Genomic DNA, 14,072 nt, shown 5'->3' with positions numbered 1-14,072 from the left:
TGATGGCGGGATATGATTTTATTCCCCCGGGGTAGGGAGGGCGACGCTATTTTGTCTCTTTTCAATATTTTTTCTTCCACAAAATGGTGGAGGATGGGGGGGGGGGAAGGGGAGGGGAGGAGAGGGGAGGGGAGGAGAGGGGAGGGGAGGAGAGGGGAGGGGGTGTGTGGTTGCTTGTTGGGGTGATGAAGGGTCTATGGTTACGAACCTCATTACTTAGGCTTGGACGCATATCTACTTCTCGATGACATATGAAGCCCTCTCAAGGGTGGAGTCTACCCCTGAGAGATATGTAAAAGTGGTAAGAAATATTTAAAGTGATTTTTCTGTAAATTCAAGTACTAAGACAAGAAGTAACAAACAAATAGGACTTTACGCGTTAGTTTTTAAGACAACGCCTGAAACTTGAATAAAGGGTATCAGACTTTTTCACAAAAGTCATTTTTGAATATGAAATACAAGCATGAAATTTAAAGTGTAAATGTGATCACTCATTTCTTAAACTTTTCTTCTTCTTTCTTTTTGTTAACGAACAGAATGTGTTTTGCTACCTGTTTTTTTTTCCCTTCCGAATAATCAGTGTAAAGAGGTTATTTTCCCATTGTGAAATCATTGCAAACCCGTTCGTATTGTAAATAAGTTAATAACAAATTGTGAAGAAAACGGAGAGCGTGAAAGAGAACACCATCACGGATGTGAAACTGCGGGCACCAAAAAAAACAAAAAACGATAGGAGGAAATTCACATTTTTGTGTGCATTTTTTCTAGTTTCTTGTCCTTATATTTCATAATGGACGTGATTTTGACGTCAAAATCTTACGCGCGTTGACTGGTGATGACAAAACACTAGGATAATTATTCCCTGGGCCCATGCCCCCCCCCCCCCCCCCTCTATTTTTCCTACCTCCTTTTTTGTATTGTGTATTCCGTCTTTAATTTGTAATGTCCTTATCTTCCAGTACGGACGTGATTTTGACGTCAAAATCTCACGTGAGTTGGCCGATAAGAGAAAACTTGAATCACCACCCCTACCCCAACTGCGTTCTCCCTTTGTTTCCCTCCGCTCTTTATTTCCTCCGTCACGTCTGATTACAAGCCCTTGGATGCTAAAAAAAAATCTCTAGTGTGTTGACTGATACCAAAACACCAGGATCAACCCCTACCTCTTCCCCCCAACCCCTTTTTCTATTTCCACACCCCACACCCCCCCTCTGCTTTCTTCGTCATGTCTGTTTACAAGCCCTTTGGCTTCGGTGCTATCAGACTAACACGAGTTGTGTGGAAAATGTCTGTGGTGGCAAGGTGTTAAACCTTGATCAGCATTGGTCTGACTGTCGCGCGTGACTTCCCTCCTTGCTTGCGTCATTTGGCGTCTGTCTGACGTCACCTCTTGTGTGTCATGGTTCCCACGTTGTGACGTCGTTGTCCCTGCACGTTAATTGACGTTTACGGAAGTCTTTGGTACAGTTGTTTCCTTTGTCGGATGGTCTACAATATGCAGACAGTTTGGAGTGCGATGTTTGTAGGATCGTGGGGTAGAAGGGGTGGAAGTTGAGGGGGGTAAGTTAGAAAAGGTGGAGAGGGATGGTGTTGTGTGCTTAGTTGTCAAATCGAAATGTCTCCTTATCTTGTCTTCGAACACACGCACGCACGCACGCACACACGCACGTACGCACGTCCACAGACATAAACACACACAGACGCAGACAGACACTGACAGACGGACGGACTGACACACACACACACACACAGACACACACATTCAAACACACACACACAAAAACACACACACACACACACACACACACACACACACACACACACACACACTCTCTCTCTCTCTCTCTCTCTCATGTGATTTGACATCAAGCTACTGTGTTTGCCAGGCACAGATATAACGGGATATTGTTTAAAACGGTGAGTGCATTGTGTGGACGAATTGGATCCGCGTGTTTCTCATTTGAGTGCACTTGACCGAGTTTCAGAACTAATGACCGAATGACGCAAGACCGGTTTTACTGCGATGACGTCACGGGTCCTTTGCAAAGAAATAGAAACAGGTGTGTGTGTGTGTGTGTGTGTGTGTGTGTGTGTGTGTGTGTGTGTGTGGGTAGTAATACTTTTAATTCTGAAATACTCATTGAAGTTTTTTTTTAGATGTCGATGACAACACTATCATGAGCCAGCTTTTGAAGAAAAAGAAGAAGAAAATGGTGTGGCATAGGTTTCGGAGAAAGGACTACTATTTGTCCACAAGTCTGAGCGAAAACTGAGGACGGGAGATAACTCAGACAAAATGATGATTGGACACCACACGTTCGAGGCAGGGTTACGGCGACTGTATCGTAAAGAGTCAAAGGGACGGTGTTTCCTATTCCTAGAAGGCTAATAAAGTATATACCGGTGGTTTCTTTCGGTTGATGCGCGTTCAGTCATTCACAGAACTATTTCGTTTGCCAGTTTCCACAAATTCCAAAATGACCAAACTACCGCTGCGTTTAGCCGCACATTACTTGTGGAAAACAAAAATTGTGTTTGCCTTTAAGGTGTATAAAGCATAATCCCGTTATTCATTTTTGACTCACATGCGAAGCAAAAGCGAGTCTATGTACTCACCCGAGTCGTCCGTCCGTCCGTCCGTCCGGAAAACTTTAACGTTGGATATTTCTTGGACACTATTCAGTCTATCAGTACCAAATTTGGCAAGATGGTGTATGATGACAAGGCCCCAAAAAACATACATAGCATCTTGACCTTGCTTCAAGGTCAAGGTCGCAGGGGCCATAAATGATGTCTAAAAAACAGCTATTTTTCCCATTTTTCCCATTTTCTCTGAAGTTTTTGAGATTGAATACCTCACCTATATATGATATATAGGACAAAGTAAGCCCCATCTTTTGATACCAGTTTGGTTTACCTTGCTTCAAGGTCAAGGTCACAGGAGCTCTTCAAAGTTGGATTGTATACATATTTTGAAGTGACCTTGACCCTGAACTATGGAAGATAACTGTTTCAAACTTAAAAATTATGTGGGGCACATGTTATGCTTTCATCATGAGACACATTTGGTCACATATGATCAAGGTCAAGGTCACTTTGACCCTTATGAAATGTGACCACAATAAGGTAGTGAACCACTAAAAATGACCATATCTCACGGTAGAAAGAGCCAATAAGCACCATTGTACTTCCTATGTCTTGAATTAACAGCTTTGTGTTGCATGACCTTGGATGACCTTGACCTTGGGTCAAGGTCACATGTATTTTGGTAGGAAAAATGTGTAAAGCAGTTCTTAGTGTATGATGTCATTGCTAGGTTTAGCTGAAGGTCGAGGTCATGTAAAGGTCAAGGTCAAGCATGCGAGTCGTATGGGCTTTGCCCTTCTTGTTACTGTGGGGAAAACCTTTGATAGAAACTGGCTGTCTGCGCTGGAACCTTTGCACAGTGCACGTATGAAATGAAAAATGCGTGTATCTTGGCACCTCACTGGACGTCATTAGGTTCTGATGATGCTCAGATTGCCCTGCCTCGAGAGGAAGACACAGGTCTACAACTAGGCTAGCACTTAGAATGATCTTTCACAGTTGATTCCTCGGAATTACAATATCCGAACCGACGATTATATTGAAGACGTTTGTACTTTGGTCCGAGCCATGCTTTCAACAACGCCAAAGTAACCGCCTTCCTTGAGGGCAGACAGGGGACCATGGAAATGGCTCTTGTCTCGTGAAGGGGGTCTCCCGTGTAAAGATGCCAGACAGTATTTTCCCCAATCTCACTCTCCCTTCCTCCCCCAAACTTTAATTGTCAATTGTGCATTTTAGGTAGTGGGAGACTCAGCGGCTCTGAACAGTTGCACTTGAAACTGTTTTCGTCTGAAACTGTTTAAAGGAACATATAATCCTACGCGGACCGTCTTGTAAGTCGCCGCATATCCTTCCTGACTTTTACCTGGGATATCATAAGACCACCCTTCCACTTGGTCACACTATGAACAGCCTGGCTGCATGCTTTCTGGGCAAATCGGTTATATTTGTAACGAATTAGTGTTGCAGTTTAATACACTTGTCAGTTGAAACAATTATCCATTTCAGCAAAAAATGTGTCACTTCTACATGGAAGGCGACCGAGTCTTAGAGTATTGGTACGTATCCGAGTGCTAGTGGAATGGTGTTATATAGTATCAGAAAATAACGGGGACGGATGTGTGATAAACATGATCGTTCACACGGGAGGGACATTACCGTTAAATACACACTCCTTCCCGTGGAAACGGTTCGCCTCCACATCACAGATCTAGACAAGCTTTTTCATGGGGAAAAACATCCCTCGTCTTGGCCGCATACCAACAATGAACAGCGTTGTTTATTTTTGGGCACATTTGGATTTTTTAATGAATTAATTTTGTAAAAGCCAATGTTTGCTTTTTGACTCACATGCGAAGCAAAAGTGAGTCTATGTACTCACCCGAGTCGTCCGTCCGTCCGTCCGTCCGGACGTCCGAACGTCCGGACGTCCGTCCGTCCGTTCGTCCGGAAAACTTTAACGTTGGATATTTCTTGGACACTATTCAGTCTATCAGTACCAAATTTGGCAAGATGGTGTATGATGACAAGGCCCCAAAAAACATACATAGCATCTTGACCTTGCTTCAAGGTCAAGGTCGCAGGGGCCATAAATGTTGTCTAAAAAACAGCTATTTTTCACATTTTTCCCATTTTCTCTGAAGTTTTTGAGATTTGATACCTCACCTATATATGATATATAGGGCAAAGTAAGCCCCATCTTTTGATACCAGTTTGGTTTACCTTGCTTCAAGGTCAAGGTCACAGGAGCTCTTCAAAGTTGGATTGTATACATATTTTGAAGTGACCTTGACCCTGAACTATGGAAGATAACTGTTTCAAACTTAAAAATTATGTGGGGCACATGTTATGCTTTCATCATGAGACACATTTGGTCACATATGATCAAGGTCAAGGTCACTTTGACCCTTATGAAATGTGACCAAAATAAGGTAGTGAACCACTAAAAGTGACCATATCTCATGGTAGAAAGAGCCAATAAGCACCATTGTACTTCCTATGTCTTGAATTAACAGCTTTGTGTTGCATGACCTTGGATGACCTTGACCTTGGGTCAAGGTCACATGTATTTTGGTAGGAAAAATGTGTAAAGCAGTTCTTAGTGTATGATGTCATTGCTAGGTTTAGTTATTTGACCCTGAAGGTCAAGGTCATGTAAAGGTCAAGGTCAAGCATGTGAGTCGTATGGGCTTTGCCCTTCTTGTTAAGAAATGATTTCATCAAAAAAGACTTGTAGCTCAACACAGGTAGCAGTCAGGGTGCTGGTTTGTGGTGTGTGTCCAACTGGAGGGATAGTCTTGTCCAGTGTAAAGCCCGGACATGTCTCAGATGATGACGATAGCAATCAGCGGGGAAATGTGTATTGGTCGTTTTGCCAGGGACCCAGACGACTGGCTGAGTGTTTGGGGTCTGCCTGTCAGGTTCTTCATTTGGTGTGTGTGTGTGTGTGTGTGTGTGTGTGTGTGTGTGTGTGTGTGTGTGTTACGGGGTCTGGGTGTGGTTTAGAGAGAGAGAGATAGTCTGAGAGAGAGAGAGAGAGAGAGAGAGAGAGAGAGAGAGAGAGAGAGAGAGAGAGAGAGAGAGAGAGAGAGAGAGAGAGAGAGAGAGAGAGAGAGAGAGAGAGAGAGAGAGAAGAGAAGGAGAGCACACACGAATGGATGAATGAATGAATAGTTGTGGGAGGAGGTTCATTTGTGTGGGTAATAAATACTCTAAACAGCGCGTGCTAATCGCACTGTTAGGCTCGACCTCATTTTGGACTGACCTCAACATCAAACTCTCTTCATATTGCAAAACTGTGTCGAGTGGCTGTCGAGAGCTGCAACAACTGCAGATTGGAGGTGAAATGCAGTGTTAATAAATAGGATTCTCTCTCTCTCTCTCTGTCAATGTGTGTGCGTGCGGTGAGAGAGAGAGAGAGAGAGAGAGAGAGAGAGGGAGAGGGGGAGGGGGGGGGAGGGGAGGGGGGTGCATTTCGATCCGTTTGACCAGCACAAGTATCGGACTAATGTCGACGGTGGCTTGTTTGGAGTGTGCTGTTACTGTGGGCGAATTGCCGTTCTTATTCCTTTTGCCCAGTTTCCACAAATAGAAACGTTTAGAGTCGGCAATAAAGGTCATCGGTACTTTTTGTGATAGGGACGGGAATGGTTTGGTAAGATAAGAGCAAAGCGGTGTGTGTGTGTGTGTGTGTGAGCGTGCTTGCGTGCGTGCGTGCGTCATTTGGGATTTCTTTTATATCTCCGTCTGTTATTCATGTATTGATAACGTTTGTAAACTTGAGTTGCTAAGTCTACCCCACACTTCTGTGCTTCTTCCCCTGAGTGTTGTCTCTTGGACAGAATTGAATTTCTACTGCCTGCCAAAATGAAACAGTATAGCCGCATTGCAGTATCGAGTGGGTGGGAAGAAACATAAACATTTAAAACAAGTTTTTTAAAAGTTCAGTAAATTTTATCATAATAGCCAACATGGAACTCTGATTAACTTTGATCCCCCAAAAAACTAATTTTTCTTTTATTTATTCTTGATTTTGGAACATAAGCCGTTCATTTGTTTATCTTTTTATAACTTCTCAAAAGCCATGATTGCGTTTTCATTTTAAAGAGGTATTTTTGTTTTATCATGTGCACCTCTGGGTGCTTTTTTTTCGCATGCTCACTAGATGATGGTAATTAAAGGTTAAAATGGAGAACGTGTTTGTGGACTCGTGGAATTTAGGTCAATGCGGCAAAGGGAGGAACAGATATGTTCCAGATAGCGGGGCTTGGAATGGTGGTTGCCCGATGGGGTTTATTTTATTTTCATCTTGTCATAACATATATTTTATCTTATGCGTAATCTTATATTTTTATGAGGTTAGGATTTTTTGTGCATAGTTTGTGTGTGTGTGTGTGTGTGTGTGTGTGTGTGTGTGTGTGTGTGTGTGTGTGTGTGTGTGTGTGTGTGTGTGTTGCTGTAAGATAATTGCCTGTGCTACAGTTGGAGTTATTTTGCAAGTAGTATTTGGTTTGACTTGTTATTACCTGCTAAGACGTATTTTTCCCTCTTTGTTGCAGGTAAGGAAAATTCAAGCTTAAGAGTGTGAAGCACACGTATCCAGTTGGTAATGTACAATTAATAAATAGACACGCATCCACATGTGCTTATAGACCTGCGTGTTGGCAAAGAAACTGACAGAACATAATGCATGAAAGCACGCTGGCACGTAGGTGCATGTGAACAAACACATGCACGCACAACACACACACACAAATCTCTCTCACACACACGCACGCACGCACGCACACACACACACACACACACACGCGCGCGCGCACGCGCACGCTTATCAGAGTCCTCTTGTATTTGTTGCACAAGATCACTGTACGCACTGCCCCCACTCCCGCCCCCCAACGACAGTATTATCGCTTTTCTGTCTTGAGAAACATGTTACTCACCCGCAGCCTTCCTGGCACTGACTTGTACAGGGAATGTTTCCAGTGCTTTACATTCTACCAAATCTTTGCCTAGCGTCGACAGATAAATGTGCATGTTAAGATAAATGTACGTGCTAATTACTTCTTGCGGCTGCGTGGTGATGTTAGCTTGTTGCTCGTTTTGTAGCCAAGAATTGCTGCACTCAGGGCATGAAATTAATTCAAGGAGCCAAGTTCAGTTGCTTCTCTTTAAAATAGTTATTTCTCTTACCCCCTTCGCCTTCTTTGGAAGCAAAGAAATCTGTTTTTCAACCTCTTTGTTGGAAGGCAGTTAAGTTTGCACTCTCGCCCAACTTAAACTGTTCGACGTTCGCAACACGAGTGAACGATACAGGGGAAGCAACCTCCCTGGTGTAGTGAAAGAGTTATGTGGTTTGCTCTTAAACTGGATTGTGTCCCTTGGTTTAGTTTGCTACTCGCATTTTTCGTGGCTGGTTTTACCTTGTGGTCGGATGTGCGAGTAATACCTTACGAACAGGTAGCGTCTTCTAATAAGACGTGCTTAGAACAATTTTCTTGTTGTCGTTTTCGGGGTTCTATGCTTTAACACGAAATGTAGAGGTTCTTGAAAAGACAAAGGATACTTGTTTCATGAAGCGCAGCTGAGAGAGAGATGGAGGTAATGTGTTGTGATACTCTTAGTTACTAGAAGGAAATCAGTCTGTGATGTATCATGATCTTTTCACACATAATTATGCGCACACCCATAGATGCCCAGTCATGTCGGTAACCTGAAACTTGAATTCAGACGCAATGAAGTGAATTGATTTACTTGTTACTTGTGGTGCCGATGTACACTATTTTCCAGTGCTATGTAGAGGTTACATGCCGAGTCTCAGTGATTATTAAAAATAATGGTCGAAGTTAGCGGATCATGAAAAATGCGAGCTTCAGCGAGCTTTTTCATGACCGCGAACTGAGACTATTATTTTTAATAATCACTGAGACGAGGTGTGTAAGTGTAACCTCTTTATTCCTCCTTTCTTCAGTTATTCAAAGAAAACATGAGTTTTTGTGCGAAAGTTTGATCGAATCCGAATCACTCAACCAGTCAACCTGCGCAGTCGATCGATTAATGCGCGGTTGTATAGTTCTGTGCAAATCATTCCATTCTGTTAACACTTCTTGTCAGTTTCCCTGTTTTGGACTAAAATCAAGTACACAGATATGCTGTTATTCTGCTGTGGCGGTAAAGGCAGATATTGTGTGTTCTTTTTATGTTTTAGTATCGCTTAGGATAATGTTCTTTCGTCAAATGGGACTTGCAGACGAACATTTGCACCCGTGTTCCAACGTTAATTACTGTATGAAGTTCAGTTTTCTGGGGAAAATAGTGTATGAAACCGCTTTATGTTGTTTAATTAAAATTGATGAGATGTGTGCATTTGGTTGCGTGTGATCTGTTTATAAAATGAAAAACTGACCGTGGGATTGCAGTCAGTGTTGTCGAAGAAACCGAGTGAAAAGAAGGGGAACTACTCTTGTCGCTAGACAAAGTATGAGTTACTTACCTTGGGAATTTGCTTGTGATGAACGTTTGTGCACGGCAGATCAAGATTCAGAAAACAACCGAACTCATGGATTTTATATGGAGATTCATGTGTTGAGGCCTGTAGTTGTTAATTTAAATGCGGTATGTTTGTATTGTTTGCTCCAGAAATGTAAAACACACGCACGCACGCACGCACGCACGCACGCACTCACTCACGCACGCACGCACGCACGCACTCACTCACTCACTCACTCACTCACTCACTCACTCACTCACTCACTCACTCACTCACTCACTCACTCACTCACTCACTCACTCACTCACTCACTCACTCACTCACTCACTCACTCACTCACTCACTCACTCACTCACTCACTCGCGCGCGCTATCGTTTGGTATATTCACAAACCTCACCCAAATTATGTTGTTTTCCCCCAAACAATATCAATTTATTCGCTCCAAAAGGGCACGAGCATGATATAATTATGGTTTGTTTGCTATAGTATATGATAAGATGCAATTAGGTAATATAATCTCTCTCAATCAATCAATCAATCAGTCGTTCAGTCGTTCAGTCAGGCAGCAACTGAATGAGTTTCGCAGCACAATTGAATGTTAAATCCAGGTGCACGGAGCCCCTGGGGCTTTTAGTCATACCTCAGGCAGCTATCCGTTAGAAGAACTACCAAGTTTCATTGACTTGCACCCAAAGAGTCAAGAACTGCGATTTTTTTACGAATTAATTTCGTACTCGGACCCAGCTGGTCTTGACCTATTTTTGGATCTAAATTTAGATCAGGTAGATCACCACATCATGCACAAAAAGACACGTCACTAGCAAAAAAGAGCGGCCAGATATGTCCACAATAACTACAGGGAAAAAGAGCCTGGCACTGTCACCAACATGCTGACAAACTTAGGATGGAAGAGCCTCGAAGAACGAAGACATAACAGTCGGCTAGCGATGATGTTTAAAATTAAAAAAGACATGGTTGGCATTGATGAGACCGCGTTTCTCAAACCATCAGACACGAGAACGAGAGGGAATAGGATCCATCAAGAACAGGACTACCACCCTTCACTGTCCCACTCCTTTTTTTCGCGGACAACATCAGAGTGGAACAAGCTCCCGATCTCCACCACATCCGCCCCCTCCCTTGAGTCGTTCATGTCACGACTCGGTGGCAGCAGAGCCCTGCAGCCATCCACCTCCCTCCCATAGCCGTTGATGGATTGTACAAAGTTTTAATAACCCCAAAACCTAGCCAAGCTCCTCTCCACTGCCCTCCTGCATCCCCCCTCCCCCCTCCCCCAGCTTTGGCTTTTTAACTTCCTTACACGACTGGCACAGACCGCAATGGGGGCCAACAGTGTATGGACATCACCGCGGGACCTTCAACATCCAAGAAATTGGATCCGGTCCCCCACGGGAAGAAGAAGAAGAAACTATGTCAGACGTCATCATGAGTTTGTGTAAAACAAAATGGAAGCCGGAATCACTCAGTTGAATCGAACTCCGATCAAACACCACGTAATAACTGGGTTAATTTATGCACTCGCGTGAACAAGAAACTGTCGAACTTCACAGATGTCGTCGTTGGGTAGCTTTGGGTTTGTTTTACTACCATAGGAGGACTTTTGAACTGTAAATGCACTCAGCTGCAACAAAAACGCAAAACGAAGGCTGTGATCTGCACTGTGCCTTTAAAGAAAAAGCTGTTACAAGCTCGATCAAAGTATTGTCATGCGTCATCATTACGTCCGTTGGACCGAATAAAACCTTCGTGAGCTCATTTTGATAACGCATTGACAACAGGGACACAAACGTTTCAACAGACCGGTAAGAGAAGATTTTTTTTTTTCAAAGAAAAAAGAAAAAAGGTCATCGCACAGTTGAACTGTTGCACGTATTATGCACATCCTGACCTCAGGTCAAAATGAGTTCGGCTCATTCGATCCCTGACAGGATGCCTTGGTTTTCCTTGTCTGGAAAGGAAATCGATTTTTTTTATTTTTTTATTTTTTTTTATTTTTTTTTACATATTTAGATCTTTTCGTAATGTGTTATGGATATAAGCAGATTCGCGATTGTCGATAATGATATTTCGTGGTGTTGTGTAATTTTTAAATTACAAAGAAATTGATATGTAAGACAGTTTTAAGCGAGCTATTTTTTGCGGCTGTATTTACTGTGCAAACAACTCTAAATATGGCAAAAGTGTCACGTGATAATCAACCGTTTGGTTTCGTCGCTCACTGGAGCAGACGATTTTTTCTGACAGTGATGCAACCATATATTACAGTCTCCTTCCGGCAGCAGTCCCAAAATTTTGACTTGTTTTGACCTTAGAACGATGTCTTTATTATAACTGTGAAGAACAGAACGGAGATCACTGTCGAAGTCGGCCAATCTGCAATCATTTTCGTCTCGCGAACACTGCTCGCGAACAACATATGGGAGATAACTCTGTATTCTTGTTTTGATAGATTCGCCTAGGACTTTAGCGTCCGGTCAGAGAGATAACTGGCGATAGCCGTGGAGCGATGATGATCAGAATGGTATTATGCAGTGCTTCGCTTTAAAAGCTGCAGTAACTGCCTTACAACATAATAATTATTCCTCATTTGCAATTTTGTTTCCATGTTACGAGGCCATCACGTGCTTTTTTGGTCAGCCTGCCCTCCGTTTTTGAAGCTGGATCATTGAAGTTTAATAAGATTGCAGCTCTGTTCAGAGTAGGTAAAGGGCTGTCATTTTTCTGTTAATGGTTATACTCCGTGTCCTGTTTAACTTGTTCATAGTATATAGGGTTGAGTGTATACTGTATTTATGTAACAGATTATCTGTTTCTGATTCATATTACGGATGACGAAGGTGAGTCGTATGAGCATTAATTTTGCTTTTGCCATTTCTTTGGTTGGAATGACGTATTTAAGACGACAGATGGATTAATTCTGTTGTTACACACGTGAACATTTGTGGGTTTTTTTCTCACCTATTCAGCGATGATGCATGTGTGTACCTGTGACATACGTTATGCAATAAATGTCCATTACAACATGAGACAGTAGCATGCGATTTAATAACGGCCACAGGATATAGCAATAATTGCATTCATTGTTAATGCTTATCGTTTCTACCTCCTTCCTCTCTTTCTCCCCCCCCCCACCCCCCGCTGGTGTGTGTACGTGCGTGCGTCTGTGTGTGTGTGTGTGTGTGTGTGTGGATAATCCCTGCAATGAAGGGGTAGTGTTTCGTGTACTGACCTTATTGATGCTCATGAATGCGTAACAAAATTAACAAACAAAAAAATTTAAAAAAAGAAAAGTAAGAAAGTAAAACAAAACATCTAGCCGTGTTTGTGGACTTGCCTAGTTTTGGACAAGCACTGAACTTTTGGAATCGAAGAGAAAAGTCAATGCAAGGCGCACTATACAACGCCCTTACTGCGCTACTTTTGGTTCTGATGTCGATGTTCTTTCACCGATTTTCTGTGTCTCCGAACGACTTTTGATCGGCTTATGACGTCATTACTGATGCCCTTTTTGTACACCGTCTTTTTAAATGCTGAGGATGAAACCGGTGTAACACGAAATGTTTACTCCACGAAAAATTTACTCCGGAGTAAAAATTTCGTACGAAATTCTTACTCCGAGTACACCTTTCGTACGAGAAAAGAACTCCCCAAGGTACGAAACAATTACTCCCTCCACGAAATGTTGACTCCCCATTTTTTGACTCACATGCGAAGCAAAAGTGAGTATGTACTCACCCGAGTCGTCCGTCCGGACGTCCGTCCGTCCGTCCGTCCGTCCGTCCGGCCGTCCGTCCGGCCGTCCGGAAAACTTTAACGTTGGATATTTCTTGGACACTATTCAGTCTATCAGTACCAAATTTGGCAAGATGGTGTATGATGACAAGGCCCCAAAAAACATACATAGCATCTTGACCTTGCTTCAAGGTCAAGGTCGCAGGGGCCATAAATGTTGTCTAAAAAACAGCTATTTTTCACATTTTTCCCATTTTCTCTGAAGTTTTTGAGATTGAATACCTCACCTATATATGATATATAGGGCAAAGTAAGCCCCATCTTTTGATACCAGTTTGGTTTACCTTGCTTCAAGGTCAAGGTCACAGGAGCTCTTCAAAGTTGGATTGTATACATATTTTGAAGTGACCTTGACCCTGAACTATGGAAGATAACTGTTTCAAACTTAAAAATTATGTGGGGCACATGTTATGCTTTCATCATGAGACACATTTGGTCACATATGATCAAGGTCAAGGTCACTTTGACCCTTATGAAATGTGACCAAAATAAGGTAGTGAACCACTAAAAGTGACCATATCTCATGGTAGAAAGAGCCAATAAGCACCATTGTACTTCCTATGTCTTGAATTAACAGCTTTGTGTTGCATGACCTTGGATGACCTTGACCTTGGGTCAAGGTCACATGTATTTTGGTAGGAAAAATGTGTAAAGCAGTTCTTAGTGTATGTCATTGCTAGGTTTAGTTATTTGACCTTGACCCTGAAGGTCAAGGTCATGTAAAGGTCAAGGTCAAGCATGTGAGTCGTATGGGCTTTGCCCTTCTTGTTTATTTTTTACTTCCAGTAAAAATCTCGTACGCGAAAATGGGATGGGGGATAATGCCAATATGTGATCTCGCGCAAACAAATGTCGCGCTAACCTCCCTCCACCCCTTCCACCACCAAGACTAACAGGGGACAGGGGAGTAAAATGTGCGTACACCTGGCGTGGGCAGTAAATTGCTCGTGTTAGGGTGGAATAATTTATTCGTTATTTATTCGTCAAGGGAGTAACATCTTTGACCGAAATGTTGACTCGGAACACACCTGTCGTGGGAAGTAATTTTCTCGTGTTACACCGGCTTTTGTTTTACTGTGTGGATAGAACGGAAACTTTATTTCTTTCAGATACACTCTGTGTTGAACTTAGCATTTTCAGCTGAATTGATTTTTTTTCTCGGTGGACTTTGAATTTAGGATTACG

The sequence above is a fragment of the Littorina saxatilis genome, linkage group LG13 (genome assembly GCF_037325665.1).
Source record: "Littorina saxatilis isolate snail1 linkage group LG13, US_GU_Lsax_2.0, whole genome shotgun sequence".
Taxonomy (NCBI): Eukaryota; Metazoa; Mollusca; class Gastropoda; order Littorinimorpha; family Littorinidae; genus Littorina; species Littorina saxatilis.
The sequence above is the reverse complement of the archived record's forward strand: the minus strand, read 5'-3'. Positions refer to the sequence as shown.